Source organism: Opisthocomus hoazin, chromosome 9, assembly GCF_030867145.1.
Source record: "Opisthocomus hoazin isolate bOpiHoa1 chromosome 9, bOpiHoa1.hap1, whole genome shotgun sequence".
Lineage (NCBI taxonomy): Eukaryota > Metazoa > Chordata > Aves > Opisthocomiformes > Opisthocomidae > Opisthocomus > Opisthocomus hoazin.
In genome coordinates, this window is record NC_134422.1 from 7,162,265 (window position 1) to 7,179,278 (window position 17,014).

A 17,014-nucleotide genomic window follows, 5' to 3' on the forward strand; every position below is an offset into this window, starting at 1 on the left:
TGGACTCTTTGGTCAGCACATTTTCTTATCCTCCCAATTTGGCCTGATGAATTTTCCTTTATCTGAAGTATTTTATTTTTCAAGTCTTTGATGTCTTTATGATCGTGATTCAACATTTCAATCTTTGCTTCTGGAGAACACGGTGCTTGGACAGCAGCTGTGCCCCATAGCTAGGCTACATGGGGCAAAGGCTTGTAACAGAGCGACGCAAAACTCTCCCAGTTGCCAGCAACATTACACTGAGTTGTACTGAGCAAAGGCTTTGCCCCAAAGCCTTTTACTCTCCTTGGATCTGATTTTCCCCCTTGATTCACACTTCTCTTCCTAATGAAGACCAGAAGAAGGAGCTTCCTCTTCCCCAAGGCACTTGAATAGAGCTTGGAGGAAAACTGTTTTCATTCCAAAAGTGGTTCTGGGTATTTCATGATCTTTCTCATTCTGTGATATTGGGTGAAAACAGGGATTCTGGTAAAAAGGAAGTTTCCTTTTCCCCCAGTGAGAGCTAATAAGTAGCCTAGTTGCTAGGGCACATGCCCAGGGCAAAAGACACTGAATACCTCCTCAGTCTGGTCCTTACCAGAGACTGAGCTTTGCTCTTGCGCAGTGCAGGGCCTGGGGTGCCTGATCATCTTCATCTCCCCTCTTCTCTCTGTCTGATCATTCTCAACTTTCCCCCAGAATTGCTATTATTCCCATGGAACTTTGCTTAATCACCCATCTAATAAAACCTCCGTGTGTTTCTAGCCAAGAAAGTTGAAAAACTCGAATAGGACTTGAGTTGCAGAAGTTGGTTACCTCCAACCCTAGAGGATACACATATTTATATTGGCTTTTTTTTTTCTCTTTCAAGTACAGTGGATTATCATAGAATCGTAATGTCCTTTCCGAATTGCTTTTCCAAGGGGTGATGTTGTATAAATCATGAAAACTAGACATGGAAAATGTCAAGCAGGTCTCCTGGTCCAACCATCTGCCAGGAGGAGATTGTTCCCTGCAGGATTTTCCCCGGTGCTCTGCTGTAGCAAAGTAGCAAGAGATGCTTTATCTGCAAAGCAGCTCCATGCCTATTTATAGTCCTGCAGAACTCATTATCTTTAGTTACGGAGAAATGACTTTACACCCCTGTTACAGAATAAGATCCCTCTGTCCACAGTGTTGCAGCTGATTTGCCCATGTGCACATCCCCAAAACCACAAGTGTGAAAGCTGATAGGCATTTGCAGCTTGATAATTAAATCAGAAACGTATCTCATCCACTGCAATCCCATATCCTGCTTTTCCATAAACATCGATAACCAACCGGCAACCACTTGATTACTCCCCCATGAATAATCGGCAGCGCAGCAAAATGTTCCTGTGTGTTTAAAGCAGAGAAGGAGCATTTCATCACCAGATCCTCTCCCCCTTTGCCAGAAGCTACCAAACAATAAAATGGAAAGCGGAGATACAGCTTGTAGCATCTGTCAGTGCAAGTAGCCTTTGGTTCAACCTGGGCTGTTATAAATATTGTATTAGAAGTATTAGCAAGAGCAGATTGGATTGCAGCAGGTCCAGAATGAGGCAGCCCGAAGGCTGGCAATAAAGCTGGAAGAAATGAAATGGCTTGGCATAGGTATCTTCTGCTTTGCATTGTGCAAGGAGCAAAGAGGAAAGAGGGAAATCTTTCTTCCTTGATTCAGCTCATCCGGAGCGCATGTTCGGGAGAGCCACTTTCATCACCTCGGCAAAGATGGACCTGCACGGGCAATCACCATGACACACGGTACCATCCTCGCAAAGTCTATTTAATTAACCTCATTACCATTGTGTGCTTTTCTGGAATTGTTTATATTTGACTAAATTTGTATCATGTTTGGACGTGAGCTCAGTCAGCACTTCAGGCCAGAGCTGGGAGTGCAGGTTCAACTTGCACAGGCATCATGGCTGAAGCCAGGCACATCAGTGAGGGACAGAGTTTGAAGACATTCAGGTACTGAAAAACAAAAGACCAGTTACTAGCTCCTCTTGGTTTCACACAATGAGAGCTCCTGAAACTGCCCTTTAGATTTTACTCTCAGTTTAAACACCATAATGATTTGTTAAGTCTGGTTCAAGTCTCTGCATCTTGGTCCCCCACCTGTATTATAGAGAGAAAATTACTTCTCTAGCCTGAACTTTTGTGAGAGCTAAAAAACTTCTGGCAGAGGCCGTCTGAATGCCTCAGCTAAATAGGAAAAGTCACTGTACACGTTGAAATTCTGACAACTTCAAGGGAGACAGAAAATCAAGGGGGTGTGAATATTCATATTCCTCCCTGTTACTGCACTTTTAGGTGTTACTTGTAAATAAAAATTGTTCAGCAAAAAGTTTGATTTTTTAGGTTCACGGTGTTACTTAAAAGAAAAACAAAAATCTTCTAACATTCTTCCTCCAGCAATGAAAGAACAAAACAGGCAAAAATCGTTGAAGAGGTGGACATTCCCATACCACTAAATAAACCCTCCGCCTTGGTGTACATGGGGGATTAGGAAAGACAGATGCCAGAAATTGGCCTAGACTATATTTCCCTAGGGGCACAGGGAGATATTTAGGGAAATCACAATCATTCTATAAGATGTGATTAAGAAATCAGGATATATATATTTTTTTTTCCATTTTAAGAATGCAACAGACTGGAGGGAAACCACCGGAGAAAGCTGACAGCAAGAGGAGCGGGGCAAAATCATTCCAGTCAATACTTCTGAAGTGTGGGCTTGCCTTGTTTGCTCTACAGCATTTTTATTGATACTCGTGAGTCTTCAACTCTGGCTTTTCACGGCGTCATTTGCATAGCAGAAATACTCATATACAGGAGAATAACCTTGATCATCTTGGGCAGAAGGCTATTATATAAACAAGGATATATTTACTTGCCCTCTATTTGCTCTCTGGAAGAACTTTCCTCCCGTTTCAACTTGGAAGTAGGTCTAAACTCAAGAGCACTCTGCACAAAAAGGCACTTCCACTTTTCTGTTCAAGGATGTGCAGTTGCACGGCCTCTTCGAGCAACTTTAAACAAGTGCCATGAATGGCAAGTTGAGAAGCTGCATTATCGTTAGCTTCCACCTGAGGGTAAAAAGAAATGCACTGTCTGACCTCACATGGTTCGGAGACACTGGCTATTAAGCAAATGACAGTAAAATATCCCTGACTTTTCCACTACTGTTAACCACTTCAGGTATTGTACCCTACCTGCCTTATGAAATGCACCAAGGTTAAGCTCCGCTTGCAGGACTGTAGCCTGGGCAGGACAGGATGAGGCAGCCACACGCCCTACGCTGCAGTTATTGGTGCGCATCAAGGACTGGAAATGGTTTTCCATCACCACTGCTGACCCTCCTGGGCTGTCAGTTTGCTGGTTTGAAACATCTGACTGTGACTTTCTTAATGATGACCCATCTTGGTGCCAGCAGATGACCCTCTCGCAGATGTTTCTTGCACATCTGTAAGTAGGGGGTGGTGCTCCCATCTTCCCAGGTGACACCAATCTATGGTGTGAGATGCTCCTGCCCTGTCTGCTGCTATACCCTGCCGAGTTGTTGCCCACCAGGCAGGGCTATCAACAACATACCCAGTACACAAGCACCATCATGCTGGGATGATTTCCAGGGCCAAGCCAACAGGTCTGGCCACGCAGCCTCTTGCTGTGCCTTTGCTGCAGACAGCTGCTCTTTGGGGCCATATTTGTGTCCCCTGTGCAGTGTAGGGTACACACAGTCATTTCCCTTCTCTGACTTCTCCTTTCACACTAGACACTGCAATTTGTGCTTTGGCTCTCTTCCTAATGACTGTATTATTAGCTCTATTTTCATCTCCTCTCAGCTGTTTATTTTGCATAGAGTTATTTTGGCTGCTCTGCGTATCACAAATTGAGTAGCTGAACCAAATCTACAAAGGCTGACAGAGAAAGCACGTTGAGCAGCCCTTTTCCGACCAGCATCGTTTTCACCCTTGCATGTGCTGCTGTTCCCTGCCCACGCTGGCGTCCCGACCACCATCCTGCTGCATTTCCAAACGTACAGTGGCACAGCGAGGAGCAGAGTGACCCTATGGCCTGAGGCAGCTGGGCCACGTGAGCCTCCATTTGCAACACCTAGTTTGCGCTTTCTAAAACACAGAAGGTGTTTAATATGTTGTGTGTCACATTATGGGCTATTCTGGTCTTAATTGCAAAGTCTGAAACGGTGCACAAAAGCTGTCCTCTTGAATGTGCTCCCTGCAGGAGCAGGAGGCTTTGTCCCTCAGTCAGAGTGCTTTTGCATTTGTGTACAGGACATCTGAGCAAGGCAGTTGACACTCTACGCCGTTCAAGGTGGCTGGTCCTACCATTTGTCATCTGGCCGTTATCCCCTCAGCAGTCCAGCAGTGCTCTAGTTTTTTGGTACAGCTAAGGTAAATGTGACTCACAGCGGGGTTGGAGAGGTCTACGGGGCCCTCAGTGGGTTTGTGCAGGGGAAAGGATCTCGTGACTCTGTTTTTCTCCTGGTATCCTGACAGCTTCAGATCACAGAGGTCTGTTATTTTAGTAGGACAGGGATGGAGTCATCCTGAATTCAGTTCCCACAGACTTTCCTGGGTTTTTTGAAAGGCCTCATATACATATATGTATTCCCAAAACAGGTCTCCGGAGAGCCCTCACTGGGATCAGCATCAGGTACGAGCCCTGCAGACTGCAACAGCATAGGAGCTCACTGCTTCCCCACTGCCCGTCAACAGCTAAAATGGGAATTTCCGTCTGCACCATGAAGATTGGCTCCAGATTGTTCATATGGAGGGAACGAGCTGAGAAACAGGAAAGGAGCCCACACCTTCTGCTTTCCTGGGAGTAAAGACCTCTCAAAGGTCCTATTTTCTCCTGGCTCACTGGAAATCCATGAGGGAATGAGGGGAGGAAGGATATTAGGAGGCTCCCTAAGAGCAAACAAAGCAGGAGCAGCTCATTGCCTAGAGAAAAGCACAGAGGGACTGAGTGGATAGAAGCAGAAACAAGTGATCTCCATTCAGCTCTTCCCACTAAATAAAGCCGAAAGCTGAAAAATTGAATAACGCTGCCTTCTCCCAGGTTTTGGAAGAGGAAGGAGCACAGGTTATGTGTGTGTGCTCTTACAAAGAAGCCTTAGCTAGAAAAGAGTTTTCTAACAATTTTACACCCCTCCCAGCCAATCCATGGTTTTGGCAGCAACCTGGGATCTTTGGCGTGCAATAACCCGCTTCCCAACAGAAAGAACTCTGTGGAAGCTGCATGCAGTGTTTTAATGTTTAATGACACAAAATCAATTGGAAGTGGTTGCTGGCTTCCACAATCAATTTTAGGAGATCTCTCAGATAACAGGAGAAAGTAGGAGAGTTTCCATTAGCCCTGGAAATCTCATCAATGATAGGAAAACGGTTATAAACAACGCTGCACTCCAATAAATGTATTAATAACCCTGTCCTCACTCATTTCTCATGTCTCAGCAGAAGGATACAGTTATGTCACCAGTAAGGTTGTATCATGGGCTCTATTCTACCATTTCGTTGCACAGACACAGCAACATCCATATGGTTGCGAGCACCTTAACAGAGAGAGCTCAGGGTTACTGCCCCATGAGCTGTCCCTGGGGCAGGAGTATCCAAGGGGCAGGAATCATGGGGAGGGAAGAGTAATCCCCCAGCCCGCAGGCTCTGCCCCATGGTGAAAGGCACCGTAGCCAAAATACAGGGAAAGAAGCCATCCTGCCCTATGGCTGGGTGGGAAGGGGCTCCCTGGGGAGACACAGGGCTCCTCATCCTGGCTGCGGCCAAATTCGCCCAAATGCTCGTGGGGGCCTGCTCAAGGGCTCTGCGGTCAATGGGAAGGTGCCGGCTGGTTTGGACGGGCTTTAGGCCATTTGCCAAGCTTAACACCGCATGGAATCTGAAGAAAAAAAAAAAAAGGTTCTTTTTTGTGTCTTTCTTTTAAAAATCCCAGGACTAAGCAAAGTTAGGAACACCTCTGATTGCAGCTCAATACAAATCAAGAGGCTGTTTTCAAATTTTGCAGGTTCGCCCCAGGACTCCAGCTAAGTGAAGTCAAAGCAGGGTTTGTAATGCGCAATTTAATCAGTGAATTTGTAGATCTCACAAGGCGTACTTAATTTAATATTGTTTCTAATGGCTATTGTCTTCATGCTTGCCTGTTTCCCTGGTGTTTTTCCATTTTGTAATTACTTGAACAGGCATTTCCAGGTGCACAGCATATATTAGCAAACACTTTCATTTTAGTAATGAGAGGGATGCTTTCAGTGTTTATTTCTTCATTGCCCTAATACTTACTTCATTAAAGGTCTTGATTCTTCTAAAGGAGAAGAATGAACATTTACCACTCGTTTCTGCCTCATTTTCCTCTTCTACCTTATGCTGCCCTTGAAAACAGGAGAGTGAAGTTACTTACTGGCCAGGGTTAGACCAGATTTAAATTATCAGAGAAAAGTAATACTAAAAGGGGATGCTTGGTCAATGCCTGTCTTCACCCATTAAGCATCTGCTGAACTTAAAGCCTGGTTGTTGGGAACTCGGGGCTATCTTAATCTCTCTAAGGAGTACCTGCAGTGCCCGTTTCCTACACCCCGTCACCATCCCTTAGTGTAACGTGCGTGTTTCCACTCCTTGCCCCTCAGCGTGCAGCCTGGGCACTCGTGGGGCGCAGAAGACCGAACCTTGCCCGGCCACCCCAGGCTGCCGATTAATGCTGTGCCGGGATTTCAGCATCAGCTGACAGCCTTCATCCTGCCGCTGAGCAGCATTTATTATACATGCAAAACATCCCTTTGCCACATGCTAGCCTAATCTTCAGATTAGTTGTTTATTAGCATTATTACAAACACGGCTCTTCATCTTCTATTAAATGGTACTGCAGCCGCTGTGCTCCCACATGAAGCCTGTAAGGAAGCGCTTGGTTCACTAAATTACCCTGCAAATGTCAAACTTGCTCTGTATTATTAGCTGTACGTCTTACATCCTCTTTATTAGGAGTCTGTGTCTTGAGGGTGCCCTGTGGCATATAGATTTTTTAAAATACAAACCAGTGTCATTTCGCTGTTTGAGAGAACATTTAATTAAACTGGATTCATTACTTGTATGGGGCAAGTTAAATGAAAACTAAATAGATGGCGTATGATTACATGTTATTAAGAAGAGCAACTGCTCTAGAGACCAAACTCTTTTAACACAACATTAAGCTGAACTCATTTCATATGCACAGGTTAGCTCTGGCCTGTGAGGAGAAGGTATTCTGAGAAGATCAGCAAAATGGTTATGGGCACTAAACAACTTTTAACAAAATGCGTGTTTCAGGGAAGAAACCTTTCCGAAGCTTGGCTGAAATATGCTTATGACAGAAGTCAAAGCTTCGCACTGATCCTGGGTAACCTTCTAAAAATTACCACTTTTATAGTATCAGATGTAAATGATAAGATTGGCTTTGTTTATTATTTCACTAGCTGTAAATTAGCCAAGGGCCACAATGAGTATAAAAATAAAATCTGAAGTATTTCGTAGGCTTGAGCTGTTTCATCACATCATGATATTTAGTAATTTTTAGGAAAGCAAAAGAAATCATAATTATAAACTCCATTACACAATTTCCTATGCCCTACTCCATTTAAGTTAACACTGTTGGTACAATCAGATTTTTTTTAAGATGACCGCTCACTGAATTTCCTTTGCAGGCATCCTAAAATGTTTTTTGAAAGTCCATCGCACCCATCTCCTGCTCCAGCCCATTCCCCAAAATTCCCTGTGGCTGTGAGCCCACGAAGCCTTCAGCAGTGGTGTGTCACTTGGCGGGCAAAAGCTCCTATTTTTCACATGAATCGCAGCCACCTCATCATACCCAACTGCTTTTGCCTTTGGTGGTTTTGCCCATTATTTGGAGTAGGGATAAGGATTTGGGTGTGCATCACTACATGGTATTGGCCAGATGTCTTAGCCCTCTCCCCCCTTCCTTCCTATGCACTCTCCTTGCTTGTTCATTTACCTGTTATTCAGGTTAAGACCACAACAGTGACAAGCTCCAGCTCAAGCCCTCTTCAGATCCTCACAAGGACACCACATCTATTTTCTCTGCTTGCAGGTGAGCATGCACAGCTAGAGCTCCAGAGAGGCATGAGGTTTATGACTGAAAAGCATTAGACAATTGAGATCTTGTATCTAAAGCTAGAATTACCTGTTTCTTCCAATAAAGTAACTTAAAATCAGTCTGTTTGGCATGTAGCCACTGGTGGGACCAGCGCTGCGTGTCCCCAGTACATGTTCCCTGAGCACCACTGTGTTTCATGCAAGTAGTCTGCGTCAGCAGTGAAGACATGGCTGTGGGAGGATTTGGCTCACAGACCTCCTCCAGATCACATGGAGAGCACAAGGAGGAGGTTTCTCACAAGTGGAGTAGATACACCGAGAGGTGAGGCTGCACCTCGGCTCCCCTGCCCTCTCTGGAAGGCAGCACCAGTCGTCCCATTCTGCCTGACTCCCCCAGTTCCAGCAGAAGGTTTATAAATCGCCTGGGTGTGAAGATGCCTAATGACCAGAATGACCAGGGCACCTTGCTGCTGGGAGCTACAGCCCGAGCCCCTGGGCTCCTCCAAGGGCTGGGCTGCTGACTGCTGTCACCGGCCAGCTCCCCGATTAATAACCGGAGTAACCCTCACCTGTGCGTTAAGCCAGACATGTCCCTCTACCTCTATCTAGGTCAGCGAGAGCCTCGGGAGTGCAGAAGTGTGCTCGGAAAAAAAGGGGAAGAGACCTTCCTATTTTAAGGTTGTTTTAATTGCTTTTCGTAACAGCTGAGAGTAAACCCTTCCCCAGGACTGCCACTTCCCCAGGTCATGCATCTTCTGGGAAGAGCTGGAGATCTCAGCGTCCCCTGCACCGCAGCCTGGGCACACCACCGGCTCGGCTTCTCTTGGGGTCCCTCTCTAGCTCGTCTCTTGTCTTCTCAGTGTGCTTACTTTTTACCTTTCTTTTCTGACTGCAAAAGAAACAGAGCCCTTCCATGCATTGCTAATGCAAGCATGCAGCCACATATACATGAGAAACTGAATTACAGCAAACAAATTGAAACAAATAAGGCAGTCTTGGAGCAACACTACCTTCCAAATAGAAGTGTGGTTGTCCAGAGGTCGAGCTTGTAACTTCTGGGCTTTGAAACAGGCTCTTAAACAAAGACAGTGCCTCTTTTTCTTCGTTGACACAATCCACCCTCGGGACACATCAGTACAGCCGCAGCTTTGAGGCGAGTTGTAGTCAATATAGTACTGTGCAGGGATGCAATTAGCAGTGTTGGAAGGGCTGCTGTGGGCAGATGGGAGTCGAAAAGGCTGCGCTTGTTGTGAGACCGGCTTTTATACATATTGGCCTGGGAGTCTAAAGCAATGTGTGATGAATGACCTTACCCATCAGTAAGCTAGCTGGACAGGAGGCCATGGCATCTGTGCCCCTCTCTTGGTTACAGGGCAGTTGTAACCCCTCTGTAAATCAAGCCGGAATGAGGTTTCCCTCAGTAATCTGGATTAACCTTTCCTGCCGTGTGGGTTAGCTACCCGAGGTTTAAATCAACTGTTTGGCCAGGTGGCCTGAGGTTCACCTGCGAGGTAAGAAACCCCAAATTTCTATGACCATGGTCCTTTGCCTTCCAGCAGACCCCAGGTTCTGCCTTCGAGCAAAGGGCTGTCTTCAGGCACAGCCTCAATGCCTCGGCAAGCTGAGAGGAGGAGTAGCCAGGACCAGAACTGTAGGAACGAGTACTACCACAAAGTTTGTGCTGCAAAGACTTTGCCTTTGGCAAAGTACAATCTTTTAGTTATTTTGGCTTTTTTTAATTGTGTTTTTTTTATCCTCCCATAGCATTACCTGCTGCCAGCCACGCAGCATTGCGGCAGCCCGTAGGTACTTGAGCATTTCTTTCACAGTTTGCCTTCTACCCTGGCAGTACATCCGTCTGAGCAGCAGTTCACTTGACTCATTTCAGGGAAGATCCCAATCCCAGTAATAGCTTCTGATGGAAATATTCTGTGACTGCTGACTCTCAAGATTTCTTGGGTTTTGTTTTCCAGAAAGCTGTCATTTCTGGCAGCCGTAGTATCCACCCTCACACCACAAAACCTAAGAGAACCTGTTTTATACACACATAGAGCAAAAAGCCTTTTACTCAGAATTAGCTTAGAAGTATCACACTAATATACCACTGCCTATGTCTTCGCTGGGATTAAATGCAGGACATCAGGGTTCATGCTCCTGTGGGCTGCACAAGCACTGGTCTCAACAGCCTAATGCTTGCCTTGGGCTTGGATGTGAGTCATTATTAGGAAAAAAGAATGAGATTTAGGAAGAGAAGATTTATTGTGTAAAATGGGTAACAATACTTCTGTGCTGCGATGTCTCATACAGTATCTCCACTGATCGTCATTTCACCCTGCGCTACATTAAGCTCTGAATGGTTGGACTATCATGATTGTTTACTTAGTGTTTCTCCAGCTGTGGTTACAAGTGGGGACCTATGGGAGAGGATCCTATACATATTTTATAGAAAAGGCAACACATATGATAGTTGTCCTCAATTTTTTTCCACCCAGTTCAGCTCAGGAACCTTCTAAACCGGACACTGGATGTTCCTCCTCAAAACACTTCTGTCCACTATGATGTTGTCTTCTCTGGAACCCGTGTAAAGGTTTAACATCCACTCCTATTTCAGGAGGAATCCCAGAGGTCACCCAGCTGCCATGGGAAGAGCCACCTCTTTCTTTGGGGTTTGTAGATCTGAGCAACAGCAGCCACAGGGGAGGCAATTACTGTCAGCAAACTCATCTGCAATCACTGATCCAAATTTTGATTAAATCCTTACAGTCCTCTTCCATAAACAAAGCTCTGTTCTCCACGTTACAAAAAAAGGCATGTGTTATTTGTAGAACAGATGCACCTAAAAACCACCAACCAAGATGAGGACTCAATTGTGCTAGGCACTATAAAAACGAGCAATAATCCCCCAAAGAGCTTTTAAAGTAAGGAATTGATAGTTTAGTTCTCCTAGGAAGACTAGTCACTGTGAATCTTTAAAATATATTTCTATGCAGAGCAGAAAGCTTGTTGGGCTTTCATTCCTTTCAGTTCTTGATAGCACACATAAAGCACCAAACACAAAAGCTAAGTGTGACTTTGCAACTCGAATCGCAGGCAGAATATGTGTTCAAATCCTGCCAGATACATCCATTGACTGCTAAACAGAAATTTCTTCCTGAATCAGGAACATGATGAGCCAGGCACTTCTCACATAAAATATCAGCCCCACAGTGGCAGATTTGATTGTGACAGGCTTTGTAGGGAGGAGCAGTCCCAAACCCTCACCATCAAACCATATTTCTGACTTCCTGCCGTTGCACTGTGTTCATGGACGTGCCCAAAACAGTCATTTTTAGAGCAGCTCGACTCCTGAGCTTGCCTCGGTGTGCTTTGAAGCAGTTTGTTCTAAGCAAGTCATGTTCACTATCCTAATCTGACATGAAGCCTGATGGAAAAATCTGTGATCGATTATAGCAGCAGGACAAAGAGATATGGGAGGAACGCAATGGAAAAGAACAGATATCAATCACCAGTTCGCAACGAGCCTGAAGAAGGTAGCTGGTGATATTACCGAATTTGAAGGCAGTGTAGCACATCTTTTTGCTGTGTGTAGGTAAACACTCCGAGCTGCAGACTGTTTGTCTTACAGACAGACCGATTGTGTATGAAAAGTGGATTTTGAAGTATGGAGTTTGTTGGAAGGGGACGAAATAAACTGTTAGTTTGTTACTTTAAAAACGGTGTAGCACATGGTGAGTGTTTGCAGTGGTTTCACATCTGCTTATTACTGTTATTTTTAAGCGTCTAAGTGTTTTTTATATTTACAGTTTTTAAGTGGTTGAACATGAAATATATGATGGAACAAATTGTATTGAATATGAAACAGCAGACACAATCAACAAACTCTTTAATGTTGAGTTAGCTTTTTTCTCGGTGCTGGACAAGATCATACTTCAAAGCAAATTAAAAATGTGAAGCCAAATTCTGATTGCAATGCAGGCGACAGAAATCTTCCTGTCAGCCTCAATAAAAGCAGGTGTAAGTTTTCAGTATTACTCCAGTCCATCCAATTCACATGTCTTTCTGTCTTTATCTAATCTAATATACGGTTGTGAGATAAATTACAGAAGCGTATGATAAATTGCATTGCTATTCATTTTCGGCAAGATCACCTATACTGTGGCCACTAATTCATCTCCGCCAGGATCCATTGTAACATACCAGATCCTTGAAACAGCTTCCAAATGTCATTTCGTTTTTTTTTAAGAAAACAAAGAAATTACATCTGCTGGCAAATAGCCCGTTTACCCTCACCAAAATAAACAATACCTCATTGCCACCTCTGCAAAATCAGAGGTACAAAAATACCAAAATGCATTTATAGCATGAAGAGTCTCAAAGATACTAGGTCCTTGTATTCTGAGTGGGAAACTATGATGTGGTTTAGGGATTTAAAAGAGTCATTTGTTTGATTATTCCTGTGTTCATGCGTTTTTTGGCTAGAGCCTTGATCATACAGGTAGGAGACACAAAACTGAGCAAGAAATGTTCAACATGATGTAATAATTTTTTTCCTGTGCTTATTTAGAGCAGTTCACCACTGCGGAAAAAAAAAAGCACCATCCTGAATCATAGTAGTACTGTGTTGCACCCATGCATTCATGCATCTCTGTTAGGTACCATCCATAGTCATGATGATATCTTTTCCCTTGAACCCATCAAAACCACCTGTGACTTCTGTATGAACTCTGCTGGGCAGCAACGGCTGGCAGTGCAGCGCCTCTTGATGTGCAAGGAAATTGGGAAAATCTGAGTGTGAGTTGTTGGGAGGTACAAGCTAATGATGGCTGACTTTGAGAGTTGTAGGAGAGCTCCCCATTGCCACTAGAGTGAAGGAACACCAAGACAAGCAGATAGAACTGCAGCACAAAAGCTGGTGTCAAGCCCATTGATGGCAGAGCCCCATGGTCCCACCACCAGCAGTTGAATGTGCTGGGGGGATGGTGGGCACCAGGCTTCATCCTGGGCCAGCCCTGTGTCCCAGCCCCATGTCCCACCACTCCACTGCCAAGGAAGAGGGAAAGCAGTGAGCTGATGGCAATTTTGGCCAGAGGAGACATATTAGTGCCCGGGCCCCAGCTCAGTGCCAGCCCAGGGTAATTGATTTCTGCTCCTTGGCATTGCCACTTTGACTGCCAACAGCCACCTCCGCCTCCTCAATCCTGCCATAAATGCTGTGAAATGGTGCCGAGAACCATCCAACAGCCACTGAATTTTACCCAGGAGATGACTGCACCTCAGCAGTAAGGGAAGTGGCTTTGCATATCAAGATTTTAAAGCAATTTGGGGCATTTTGGGATGGAAGACACTACTAATTTCAAAAGACGATTATTATATTTATTGCAAAATCTGTTAGCCGCCCCATGAAAACACGAGCAGTACTTGGAGACAGAACATGTATTGCAGGCTGATGTGAAAACTTGGCCTTGCTGGTAGGAGTGAAAGTTTTCCCGGTGATTTCAGGGAGGTGAAGGCTTCATCCTACACTATTAGGAGGAGCTGAGGCATAATGGTTACGTCCAGCTAATTCAATGCATTGCTATTGACACTTGAGAAATATGATCGACAGATGCATTCAGCTAGATAGATATCCCCTGGTGTAGAGAGCTGAAGTAAATTATGGAGTTAAATTGTGAAAGATTTGACCTGATGTCATTTATAACTCAAGTCATAATTAACACTTAAAGTTCAACTCTATGGCAATTTTCTTTTAATAACACTTAAAACCTATATAGAGCTGAAAGAATTACATAGATGTGATGAAGGATGACTTGAGTGGATGCCAGAATTTCAGTGTTAGTAATTAATCCTCAAAACACCTTTGCAAAACTTATGGGTATCGTCACTGATTTTCAGTTTCTCCTTTGAAGAGAAGCGGGGTTTGCCCAATGCCTCCTCACAATGCGTGGCACCTGGAGATAAGGATTGAGGAGTTTTCAGCTGCTAAACCAGCAAATGCTCAGCTCAGCCCTGCTCCCATCTTTTTGCCTTGATGTTTTTTTATAATTCTACCAAAAATCTTCAGTAAGATTATGGACAAATCACTTGTCAAATGGCCTGGGTTTTCCAATTAGAAGCTATGCAAATGCAGAAGAAAAAATCTGCCATAAACACAGCTTCTGCTTCTAAGATTTTCATGTGGATGAAATATGAACCTCACTGCTGCGGGAAAAAACATGCTCTCGGACTGAGACCTTGTAAGCTGAGATTCAGCTCACTGCAGGTTTTTATGGTCAAGTTATAACTGCCTGTAAAGCAGGGGTTTAAAATGGAAGTGCTGACAAAACTTTTAAACTACAACAGTGGAAATGGCGCCGCAATAATTTATAATCTACAGGCAGCTTTGGATTTATTATCGCAATGACAAATGCACTGTCATTGTTAATAGGATATTTCCCAGCAAGGACTTCTTGTTATGCAAGCCAGGTTCACTATGTCATGCAGCATGATAGCAATAAAGTCTACAAGAATTTGTAATGAACTTCAATTACTAATAGATTATGGTTAATGGGAAATATGTGCAGTAAAGATATGGGTTTTTATATGCGCCTTCTGGTACTCTACAAGGCAATGATTTATGCTACAATTTATGCTATCTTTCTCCAGTACGAAAAAAAGCCTAAATTGGTGGAAAGCCACTCCATCCATGACAAATATTTAAGATAATTTTGCACATCATGTAAATGAAGATGTAAAATTAGATATTAATCCATTTCATTTTAACATTTGTATTTTTATTAAAAATGAAGACTTTGCCCTACTGTGTAATGACATTAAAAAATCCTATCATGGGCTGCAAGCATGAATTACACTGATGTGGAAATGGCGACAGCAACTGAGCTGTAAGTGCGTTTGTTCCATTTGCTGTTGTAATTAACAGAGCAGTGAGAATATTTTTCTACATATGATTTAAAGTAACAGCCCTGAAGCAGCTCAGGCAGATGTGTTTGATGTGGAAGGGATATATACATCAAGACCGGGCTCCTCTGGGGGGGGTCAGACTTTTACTCCCCCACCTTTGCTCTCCCCCAGCCGCCCCGCATGGCGTCGCTCCGAAGCCATGCCTCATCCGCGGACGTCGGGCCGTTCCCTTCCCTGCACAGCAAACATCCAGCCAGAATTACCTGGGGAAATAATCACCTGACGCAGCATCAGAGCCACGAACTCATGCTTACTTATCAGAGGGATGCAGGCCCGGGCATTTGCCTGCTGTTTCAAAGCAGAGTTTGTCCTCCTCCTCCTCCCTACCTCCCTCCAGCTTTTTTCTCCTGTACCAGTAATGTAATCTGTGTATTCCAGTTTTATGTGCCAGAAAAATGAAAAGAAAAAGGGATGTCTCCCAGTCTGAAACCAAGCACTGTTCAGAACCATCTCCGATGAACGTATAGATGCGATGTTAAGGATTGTATTTACCCAGAGTCACATTTCTGTAAAAGTTTTACCCTTCATATCTGAAACATGTATTTAGCCAGAAAGGGGTACCCATGCATGAAAAACTTGCAGGATCATTTCTGGTATATTTTTAATACAGGTAGCCTGACACCCAGCTTGTTTCAATCAAGTGTTATGCTGGTTTAAGACCAGTGCTCTTGGTGAACCTCCCTATAAAGCCTATAAATTCACTTTCTGGGGGCACGAGTGAGGAATACCCATCCCGTTGGGCTGATCTGGAGATGTGCTTCTGGAATAAATTCCTGCTCATTGAGATAAGGCACAGTTTTTGAGGGGAAAACAATTAAATCTGTGCGGAAAGCACACAAGTAAGCTCAAAATTGCCATCTAAATCTCAGTCCAGGCTGGACTTCTCAAACATGCTCTGGAACAGCAGTACCTCACTGCACAGTTAAGGGCAACTGTCACACCAAAATGTGGCTCTTCAGGCTGCTAGGAAGTTGTTTGAGAGAGTTACAAAAATTCCTTTGGTTTTTATGGTCAAATGAGCATAAAATTGTGCTTCCCCACACTCATTTCCTACTAAATAATAGTTACAGTACTTACTTCTTGGAAATATGTGCATTACAAATTTAAAATTAAAAATAATTTATCCCTTAAGGGTGCTCTTCTGATTCCGTTTTCTCCCAGCCCCTGAACGCAAGCAGCTGCGTATGCAGAGTAGAGTTTGCTGTATTTTTTTCCCCCTCAGTTTTTAAATGATGTTCTCCTCAGAAGCAGAAGCAGTGACAGAAGACCTCCCCAGGGTGTCTTTACCCCAGTGAATTCTGCTTTTAAGTAAGAGCCGGTGCAACGCCACGCACCCAGCAAGGGCTCCCTCTCCCCGGCCTCTCCCATTCTGATTAAAGAGGGGAAGAAGCTCTCACCTGCACTCACGCTGAATCTCCCTTTTGGGGGGTGTGTGGTCATATCTTCCTCTCATCTCTCCAGATCATGTCTGCTGTTCCTCGTCTCCCCCCCAAACTCTAAAAAGCTTTTTTCTTGTGTTTTTACCTCTGCTAAACCACAAAACAAACAGGACATGCCCGTGCTTCTTGCTGATAGGTTTTGTTGTTGGATTTGGGTTCTTTTCTGTTCTGGCATTTCTGTGGCTCCCAAAGATGCATCACTTCTGACGGGGTTGATGTGGCAATATTCAGCGGTCACCTCTCTTGCAAGCACCATTTAGAAGAGGTCACCAACAGCACAAAAGAGCTACGAAAATAATTGTAACTTTAATTTGTTTCCCATTAGAAACACGTGCAGCAATCTGTCCTAATGAGAGATGTTCTTGCTTGCTTGCTTTGGCATGTCACCATAGCAGCTTACAGATATACTGAGGTCTTCTAATGCAGGTGTGTGTGCGTGTAGCACTGTGTAAAAGTGGTAATAGATTTTGTTCTGTTCAACTGCTGAGAAATATCATGGAAACA

General features: G+C 44.2%; 1 long non-coding RNA gene across 1 annotated transcript in view; it reads left to right on the forward strand.

Moving 5' to 3' along the window:
* LOC142362380 (uncharacterized) overlaps nucleotides 1–4,812 on the forward strand; it is a 139,231-nt gene extending 134,419 nt beyond the window's left edge. The window contains exon 5 of the long non-coding RNA XR_012765018.1: nucleotides 4,638–4,812. This is a non-coding gene — a long non-coding RNA (uncharacterized LOC142362380). The remainder of the gene's footprint in view (nucleotides 1–4,637) is intronic.
* The last annotated feature ends 12,202 nt before the right edge of the window (nucleotides 4,813–17,014 follow it).